Raw genomic sequence first — 10,142 nt, forward strand, 5'->3', positions numbered from 1 at the left:
AAACATTGCGCTCAGACCAATGAAACGCCAACTTTAATTGGGAAGAAAGAGGCACGCACAATGTAGTGGTCCCGTGTTTACTAAGCCTGCAAATGCAAATGAGCACATCTGCAGATATGGCGTGCATTGAGCACTTATTTACTGTTTTTTTTTTCTTTCAATGCAATTATTTTTTCTTGTAGTTATAACTGTGCTGTGACAATGAGTGCAGCATAACAAGTGAAGTCTGCAATGCTTTCTGAACCCTAATAAAATGTTTTCATCCCTGACAGTAATGGGAAATTCAATTATTGTGTTCTGGCCCTGTTATTTATTTAACAATGATCAACAACATCGGGCTATGATTTATTGATTTTGTGTTGTAATAACAAGATAAATAAAACAAATCATAATTAAAACTGCATCTTCGACTGAGGGGGCATTTTATCTGTATAGTCTGTGCGGTAGTTGCACTTTAACAATTAATTACTGTCCTAAAGCTCCTCATTTTTCCTGTTATTAAATAATTACATAATAAAGGATTTAATTGAAATAAACACAATTGTATCATTTTTGTTGTTGTTGCATATGTTGTTTCTCGTGTCTGTTTAGGTCACTGATAGAAATCACAGCCTTGATAATGAGTTTCCCCGGTGGACGTTCACATTATTTATAAAGTAACATTTTTTATGCATGAGGCTCTTTCTCATGAAAAAGCACAGAAATAGCCCAATGCCTTGCAAAAGGAATTTAAACACTGGACATTTCGAGGTAATCATTGCACCGTTAAATAATTTGTGTGAGAGCGCAAACAGGTTTGTTCCTATAAAGGTGTATTAAGGAATGTTTCTGCGAGGCAAATGCATCGTATTAAGAGAGCAAATGTTTCAAAGCTGCTAATGAACAGCAAGCAGGTACTTGAAGAAGAACCTCTCGATTCAGGATCCACCAAAAGGCTTAAATGTTACATTTCGGCCACCTACGACCAATCTCATAAGGAGAAATGATTGCAGTGGGCTCGGAAATGCATGTCGATTTTTTTTTTATGTTTCAGACGGATGGAGTTCTGGATGGTTGGCAGATGGCCACCATGTCCCAAAATGATGGACATCTCTAAATGGCAAATGGGCTTTTGATTTTATGGAGCAAAAAAAACCAACACATTTCTCAAAGTGGAGAATGAATTCTTACATATTACTGTGGATGCACCAAATGATGGGCTAAAAGATGCTAAGCAGTTAGCTCATTGTTGATCAGATACGTGTACGGTCATCTGACAGGAAGTTGCATTGACTAGTATATGCAATTATTGACACTGTTTTTCCTATTAACTCTTTGACTGCCAGACGTTTTCAGAAAAGGGATGCCGTGGGTGCCAACCGATTTAAGCATTTTTGACTGATCTTTCAAGGTCCACAGAAAATTATGTGTTTGGACTATGGAAACACACATACTACCAAATGAAAGATTGGACTCTCATCTTTCATCAGAAAAAAAAGTTTGTTTCTACCTTATTCCGTTTTTCAGTAATCAACAATAGAAAATGGTTAGTTTCACCTCAGTTAAAAAAAAAAAAAAAAACGTCTTTTAACGTCTTTGGCATTCCATAGGATTTTACTAAACGTTATTTAACGTTTTTGGCAGTCAAAGAGTTATCTTTTAGCTTTATCTCAACCTGTTTTAGCGAGTGTGCAGCACATTTGCACATCAATTCTATTATCCAACAACAAAACTGTGGCTAGTGAAAATACAGAGTGGCTAATAATTCTAAGAAACCATAAGCCACAGTGACTGGTGAGCAGAAAACCTCAAATCAAGTCCTGCGTGGGCCTCTGAAGAATGGACGGTGAGCCACAAATGGCCCGCGAGCCATAGTTTGGCCACAACTGATCCATGAGAACAGCCGTGTATATCCAATTAGCAACTCTGGGAGCCGGGAGGAACTATTTCTATTAGTTTAACATTTTCCCCACTTTTGTTAAAAAGAGTATGAATACCAAGAATATATTTTTTATTGTATTAGAACAGATATAAAATTTGTGATTAATCGTGAGTTAACTAGTGAAGTCATGCGATTAATTACGATTAAAAATATTTTTAATAATCGTTTCTTTAAAAAAAATTAAAAAATAAAAGATTATTAAAAATATATATATATTAAAGAAAAGATTATAAAAAATGAGGGGCATCAGGTGATTAAAATTTGCAATCGTACTTAATCGCATGACTTCACTAGTTAACTCAGGATTAATCACAAATTTTATATCTGTTCTAAATGTACCAAAAAAAATTCTAGGCTTTCATACTCTTGTTAACAAAAATGGAAACAAATGTTAAACAAATTCAGTTCAAATTAATTTTTGACGTCTATTGCTGTCAATGGCAGTGAATGAGTTAAAGTGATATCATAGACACTGCTTTTTTTTTATGTAACTTGATCGGCCTTGAGCTTTTGATTTTTGCTTTTTGAAATGATCTCTTAATGGCAGCATTATGATAAGATTTTCAGATTTTTTTTTAACTGTTGTACATAATGATTTGGAACCCTGTATTCTGACAAATTTTGCACAGCAACATAATATTATAAGCGCTAATATAATTACTGATATATTCACTCTAAATCACACTAACCCCAAAAATCACCAAACCCAGCACGCGCCCAATACTTTGGAACACATGTAAGACGATTGGAAGCAGATAGCTTTTCTTTTTATTACCAAGAAGATGCCAGTCACAAGCATGAACCAGCTTGACTGTGTCATACCGAAGCACTTATGACCGACATTACATTTCCGACGATGCATCTTATTTTGCAACACTGTTCCAGCAGCCGCACACACAAACAAGCAGCTGCTGAAATTTAAATGTCGCCTTAAAAGGCCTGTCATGTTGAACTGAGTGCATACCTTGAAAGATGGGATGAGCTTGCTGCATTGCTGATGAGTTCGTAGAAGTAGAGCACTAAGACTCGTGTGATGTATTCTGCTTAGATGATTTGTATACCAAAATGTGGCAAGAGTGAGCTTCCACTCTGAGGGGAGTTGAATAAGATGGCATGATATTTTAATAAGGCTTTGGGTGCCATAGCTTTAAAAACATACAGTATATTAATAATGTAAAAGAAGCCAAGCATCTTGGATCAGGCAATCCAAAAAGACTAATTTGAACTTCCACCTGAGTCATCAACGCTACAATGCGTGAAATATCGTTTAAAATATATAGAACTGTTGTTCTGACCCAAAAAAAACAAACAATAACACTGTGTTCCATCATACATGAATGACTGTAACATTCTCATGAATCCACATCTGGCAGTAATTAGTCGGTTAAAATTCTCCTTTGAAAACAAAAACAATGCCGGAAATGTATGGGGGGAAAAAAAAAAACTCTCTTAATACTATCAGGAATCAATAGAATTGCATGTATGCATACTCTGTACATTATGCTCAAATATGACTACATTTCAAAATAATTTACCGTTGGTTAAGATATTGTGTGTGTTTTGTCAACATATGCTTAGCATGAAAAAGCCAAATTTGCGGGATTTGTACAAATAATGGATTATTTCTTGAAAACTAACTGTAGCAGTTTGATAGAAAAACATAAACCAATTGCTGCAATACCTCTCACAGTCACAAACCTGTTGCTACCTTTATTTTTCTTATTATAGTTTTCATGACTTTGTTTGTAAGCTCTTTTAAAATCATCTGTCTTAACAATTGCACTAATTGCATTTGCTGAGTTGCCTTCGCTATACTGCAACTGATTCCGTCTTTATACTGTAGCTGACGCACCAATCATTCAAGGCCCCGAATTACACTCAGCAAATCCCACGCTGCCTCTCTAATATAATCATCTATAACACATTTCACCCCTAATTAGAAGAAATTGATTTTGCTAAGCAGATCAGAGGTAATATTGTAAAAGTGCCCGGTTGTCTGTGAGAGGAATATTTCTTTATTTTTTAACAAGATATGGGACCATGTGTTTCACTTCAATTATGGTGTGGTTACACCACTTTCAGGTGGCTCGGCGTCAATGTGATCTAGCTTTACATTTCCCACACACTCATCTACCGCATTTGCACAACAAGGGAGACGAGATTCATTTGGAGCGCTTGCTGTACAATCAACATAAGAACACACAATTAAGGCAAACTATTATACTACATAGCACAATGGTACAGACTACAATTAAATATGTATTTGAAATGGTTTAATTCATAATGATTCACACTCCCTGAATGACAATTAAAATATTCAAAAATAATCAATCATGTGTGTGTATTGGGCCCCGACGGGCATAAGCATCAATTGATTAATTTATCACATAGAAATGAGAATGTGGAATTGATTGTGACTAATCATGTCTTGAAGCAATTGAGGCAAAATTGAGTTCAGCTAATTTGTAGTCTAATTGTTAAAATAATTACCGTAAACAAGATTAATCTAAAAAAAATATAATAATAATAATAAAAATAATTGAAATAAAACACGGGGAAAATGCACATCTTTTCTTATTTCTGTCTGAATAAAATTATTTTATCCCATTTTTTGATCCATACTGTTTATAAATATATCATGTAGTTGTACATTTTTGTCTGTGTCCAAAACTCACTGAAAAAAATCCAGTCTACTTTACTTTTCTATTTAATGATGAATTATGAGTGACACACCAAACAGACTATCAGAAGAAATTATGTTTTGCATTGTCCCACCAGATCCAGCAAATGGCACTGTGTATTTCATTTCTTCCTCTCTACTATTACTTTATATTTAATGCAGAGTAGTGTAAGTATTAGTGACTGGCATATGAACTCAGTTCATTATTTGACCAATTTAAATTTTACTCAAATATTTTACATTGTATAATGAGTCACAATGATTTGTCTGTCTTCGTAAAAAAAAAAAAAAAAAGTATTGTTCAGTGCTACATAGTTTACCTAACTACAGGCTACATCTGCTTTTATCGAAATAGATCAATCAATCACCGAATCAAAAAAACATCTGCTGAATGAATCACGTCTGATAATTTGAGCGCAAAGCTTGATTTTTGTTTTGTTTCGTAGGCGTTTTCGTGCAATATTCTTCCCAAGGCATGACTTATTCTGGCTCATCTCATGGATGCTTGTTTTGTGATATTATTCACAACAGGTTACGCAACATGGTTACCATGGCGTTTGCACCTGTGTTCCTCCAGCGTCACTTTGCTCGCAGATGAGAGGTCAGGTCAAGTTCTCCTACTTTTTCTTCTCCTTGGTCATTACTTGACTGACAGCTGGGTCATTCTAACCTCCTCTATTTTCTTTGTCTCACACAAATGTACATTTCCAAAATCCCCATGACAGAGTGCGCGCTATTAACTCAGCATATTTTGCTTTTAAAAAGATCATGTAGCATACAGTAGCTGGCAGACTGTTCCCACGGGGAGATGATGCATCATCGACATCTACGAGCGAGACAAATGAACTTATTTTGCATTCATTGATAATTGAGTAAACACAATAGGAGCATACTATTTTCAAGAATGTTCTTGACATCCCAACGGGCAGTCATATGAGGACACTTCCTCAATTCTTGATATACAGTATCCTAGCGTCATGCCATTGAGTGACTGGCCCACAACTCATCGTGATGTGACATTTACTTCAGAGATGATGGGAGGGGGTGGATACAGAAGCGCATATAAAAACAGGATTACTATCATACAAATAGACAACATGCCATCTCTCAGTTGCTCTATTAGAATACTAGACAAGACAGGAACAAATATGCGTGCAACCTTCTAAGAGAATTCACAGAAACCCTCATTGTTGTCACTATCACCTGGATCTCCCCCACTGTTACTGTAGTTAAACTAAGCACTGTCAAAAAAATAAAAAACGCGATCAAAACAGAAAAGCTAGCCAAAGACAAAAAATTCTGAAGAAAATCCTGCACAGTCTTGCATCATAAAATGTGTAATAAATTATGACATACCAGCGGGAATTTATATAAATAAGAAATATTTAATAGGAAATGTATAATTAGCATTAGCAAGTTAGCAAGCAGGAACTCTGACTTTGAGTGTAACAAAGTATTTTCTTAAATAAGGTCTGTGTAAATTTTCAACTTCCCAGTATACCTGAAGGCAAATATAACTTTATGGGAATGTTGCTAAAAAACAAAAATATCATTTAAATATAGTGTAGTGCCACTAGTTGATGTAGTTACCTGATGTCACTTAACAATATGGCGAAGCACTAAAAATAATCAAAATAATTTAAACCAGTGGTTCTCAAAACTTTTGACACCAAACATCATCTCAAAAAATACTTACCTCTCCAAGTACAAATGTTATGACCAATATTTAAAGTAACGTTTACAGTAATTTTTCATCAAAAATGATGCAGCGCTTTTACTCTTGAAAAGTATGTTCACTTTTATAAGCCACGGCAACTTTATGCGCATTTTGGCTATTAAAACTGCACTTTTAAAAGGGAAGTCAAGTGAAAAATGTTCTTTACAGTAATGTGTTATGCGCCCTCACTAGTCTAAACACGGCATTCTGAATATGAATTAAGCAGCTAAATCTGCTCGTTTTTATCCATCTCAGGGGGCGGCCATTTTGTTACTTGCGGTCGACTGAAAATGACATCACATGGCCAATTCAGAAAACAGTTTTTTTACCTATTGTAAATAACATTTTAGAATTTTTAATAAATATAATTTGTTAATTAAAATGTATTGTACATTAGTAAAATAAAATTTGTAATTAAATATTTAAAAACTGTTTTAGATGATGTAACATTTATTTGTAATTGATTTAGTGATTCTTTAACCTACCACTAGAGAGAGCCCGTGTCTACCACTAGTGGTAGTTGTGAGAATCACATTCATCTGTGTGTATTGGTAACACTATCACTTTCACACATTTGTTGTGAAAATGATGTGTGGGAATTATAGAGCATAAGGTTTCTTGGTAAAAATTTATTGTCAAAGAAGACTCAAAAGAAAGCAAATGTGAGATTATTGTGGTGCTTAGCCATATGTTTTGAGATCATACTGTTTAGCGTTGATAAGGATTTCCAACCTCCAAATGCATAAACTACATACTTTCTCATAATTTAGGAAAACTTAGGTTATGACATCCTGTTTAGAACCCTACGCTACAAGTTTAACATTTCATTTTTCCTCTCATACTTCAACCATTTGAACAAATAAACAGGTAAATGAATGGACAAGTGCTTAATGCAGGTGGTTTATGGACATTCGGCGCATAACAACCAGCAGTGCAAGCAGCTAAGACAGTATATTTTTTTTTATACTGGTACATTTTTGTCTCATAACAAGGCTCATTGGTCCTAAAATTGAAAATTTCCATTAAACCACACAGTAATGCAGCATCAGAGAGCCGATAAAGGGCCCATTTCATCTACGACCAAATCTATGATCTGTGCCTTGTTTTTAAAATTCATGGCCTTCTACAATCAATAGAAGTGCAGGACAAAGTATTCAGCACGGAGCAAGCATGCTGATGGAAATTTTTACGTAGGTGTCTTGTTGTTTAAGTGGTTTGTTTTGTATGTTTAAATACACTGTACAGTACATCGCCATGGGAACGGAATAAATACTGACATCTGACAAGGTTGCTCTCTCGTCTGTGGAAATAATCACAGTCAATCAATAATACAGGAAACTCTGAATTTGTTATGTGGGAGAGGGCATATCACAAACAAGTCTTTTGCAGACACTTCACACATATCACCCAAATCAATGTCATTTTGGGTTACATGGCTTCATGTTATCATGCTGTACTTTTTCTCCCTATGGTGTATTCATTTATTCATTTATGGGGAAAGGACACTGTTCTAACAATATTACCTGGATTTTAAGTATATTTTTACTCTATATAGAGTCTATTTGGTCACAGTCTAAACAGAGTAAAATTTAAACTTGAAAGAGAGTAAAATATTCGGAGTAATTTTTACTTAACGTATTTTTAGTGTGTGAGAGATCATTTGTCTATCCCGTAAAAAAAAAAAACCTATTAAATATGTTTCACTCAGAAATTCTAAGTACATTTCGCAAGGAGAGATTTTGACAAAATCTTACTAGTTAATAATAAAAAAAAAAGTTACACAAGGGTTGAGGAATGACCACATGACCTTCAGCTTGGGAGGCCACCTGAGCTATGCCACTCCTACCGTTTACTTATATCCGAAAAGAGTTATGAATATTCCAGCTGACGAGCAATATACTAACACACAGTAGAAGCTGCATAGCTCAGGGAGTAAGTAGATTGGCTGAAGTTGTGGTTTTGTTCCTCAACCCTTGAGTGACTTTTTTTTTTTTTTTTTTTTACTCTCTTTCAAGTGTAAATTTTGCTCTATTTAGAGTGGGACCAAATAGACTCTGTTTAAAGTAGAAAAAAATGCTGGTTTCAAAACATGGAGATCCTAATTGTATTGGTTAAGTCTTGGTCATCCTGTATACAGAATGTGTAGTCATTAAGGTGCTGAATCTGGACCCATAAAATAAGTTGACAAAATGAAATGAATGGAGGGGAAAACAACAACTTTATCCTCTGAAATCTGATATATACCATTTTCATCAATGACCTGTCAGAACAGAGGTCTTGTTGTCTACCATTAACCAAGCCCTGGCCAACCACCACTGAATATTAATGGAGCCCTCCCTGGATCATCAGCGACTGTGCATTTAATTCCCTGTCTGGATCTTGTAGGACACTGGCTTTGTGTGTCTGTTTCCACTCTTTATGATGTGTTCCACCAGGGAGGACATCAACATCAAGTATAAGGTCTGACAGGTTCTGATTGAGATGATTGATATTCATATTAAACAACTGAGCTGTCACTATACGTGGGCTAAAAGCATAATGATAATAAACCTGCACCGTGAGTAGTAAAGCATTAAAACCAAAGAACATGCATCGCCATTTAGTGACAGCGACTGGGGCTATTCTTAAGATGTGCCACTTTATCAACAGGCAAGGCCGAGCCGAGCTCCCCCACGGGAAAAGACACGACTCGATCGGCGCTATGTGACAACAAAGTGATTCGCGCTCAAATTCCCAACGCCCCCAACGGTGACAGTGCGTCAAGATGGACTATACGTGCGCAATGTGCCAAGTCACCAGCAGAGCAGTGCGGATTGCGCACACATGAACATCCAAGATAGTCCGCAAACGTCTCACCGTGGGGGGTTGACGGTGCTCAACATATGACTTACCTTCAGAAAACAGCGGCGCATTGCCGGGGATGACAGCGCTCGGAACCGAGTTAAAGTCCTTTTTAGTATCCTCTGGTGTTCGTAACTAGGCCATTTCTTGCGCGGACGTGATTATTTCTCAGGAGGCATTCGCACATCAGCACACCTTCCCGGGTTCCGCCCGGCGTTTCCACCCCCCAAAAAGAACAGCAGCCCCTTCTTCCTCCTCCTCCTCCTCCTCTTCCTCCACCTCCTCTCATTCCGCTCAGACAGCACGCGGATATGTTTAAAGATCGCACTTTTTTTAAATGTTGAAATTCAGACGAGGGAAATGATTCGCACCAGGAGGGGGGTGGGAAAAAACAAACAAAAAAAACAAAAACAAATAGACGCGCAATGCAATGGCGTCAAAATTGCGCGTTGTACGGCAGTCAACGCGGGGTTCTGGGTGTCCTCTCTGATCCGATCATTATCCAGAATAGCGACAGGTCCCCTTAAAAAATACTCACATCAGTCTGGCTTCATATGTGAAATAGACACCCCACCAAAAAAAGCTCCAAGCTCCTTTTTTTTTTTTTTACGCGCTTGCGTGGGGGGGTCTCTCTCTCTCTCTCTCTCTCTCTCTCTCTCCCTCTCTCTCTCTCTCTCTCTCTCTCTCCCTCTCTCTCTCTGCCTCTCTCTATGGCACCGGATTTTCTAAACTACTGGATCACTGACAATATCCATGCCTTTATAATGCACATATAAAGATGCTGTGATTAGATGCTGCAACGAAAAAGGCTCTCAATCAACGTTGCCCCCCCTCTCGCTCTCATAGGACACTGCTTCAATATTTCAAGCTCGTTGTCATGACGAGGAGGTCCGGCGCATAACTCAGTGACACTCTACTGACGTCATCATGTGGAAAATGGAAGTCATCATCGCATGCTTGGGCTATGGAGGTGGGATTTTTTT

The 10,142-nt window shown here is 36.9% G+C and overlaps 1 protein-coding gene across 1 annotated transcript in view; it reads right to left on the bottom strand.

Annotated features, from left to right (window-relative positions):
* nlgn2b (neuroligin 2b) overlaps nucleotides 1-9,863 on the bottom strand; it is a 71,077-nt gene extending 61,214 nt beyond the window's left edge. The window contains exon 1 of the mRNA XM_077546671.1: nucleotides 9,210-9,863. The gene's annotated coding sequence lies outside the window, so the exon portion shown is untranslated. The remainder of the gene's footprint in view (nucleotides 1-9,209) is intronic.
* Between the last annotated feature and the right edge of the window lie 279 nt (nucleotides 9,864-10,142).

This window comes from Vanacampus margaritifer, chromosome 16 (genome assembly GCF_051991255.1).
Source record: "Vanacampus margaritifer isolate UIUO_Vmar chromosome 16, RoL_Vmar_1.0, whole genome shotgun sequence".
Lineage (NCBI taxonomy): Eukaryota > Metazoa > Chordata > Actinopteri > Syngnathiformes > Syngnathidae > Vanacampus > Vanacampus margaritifer.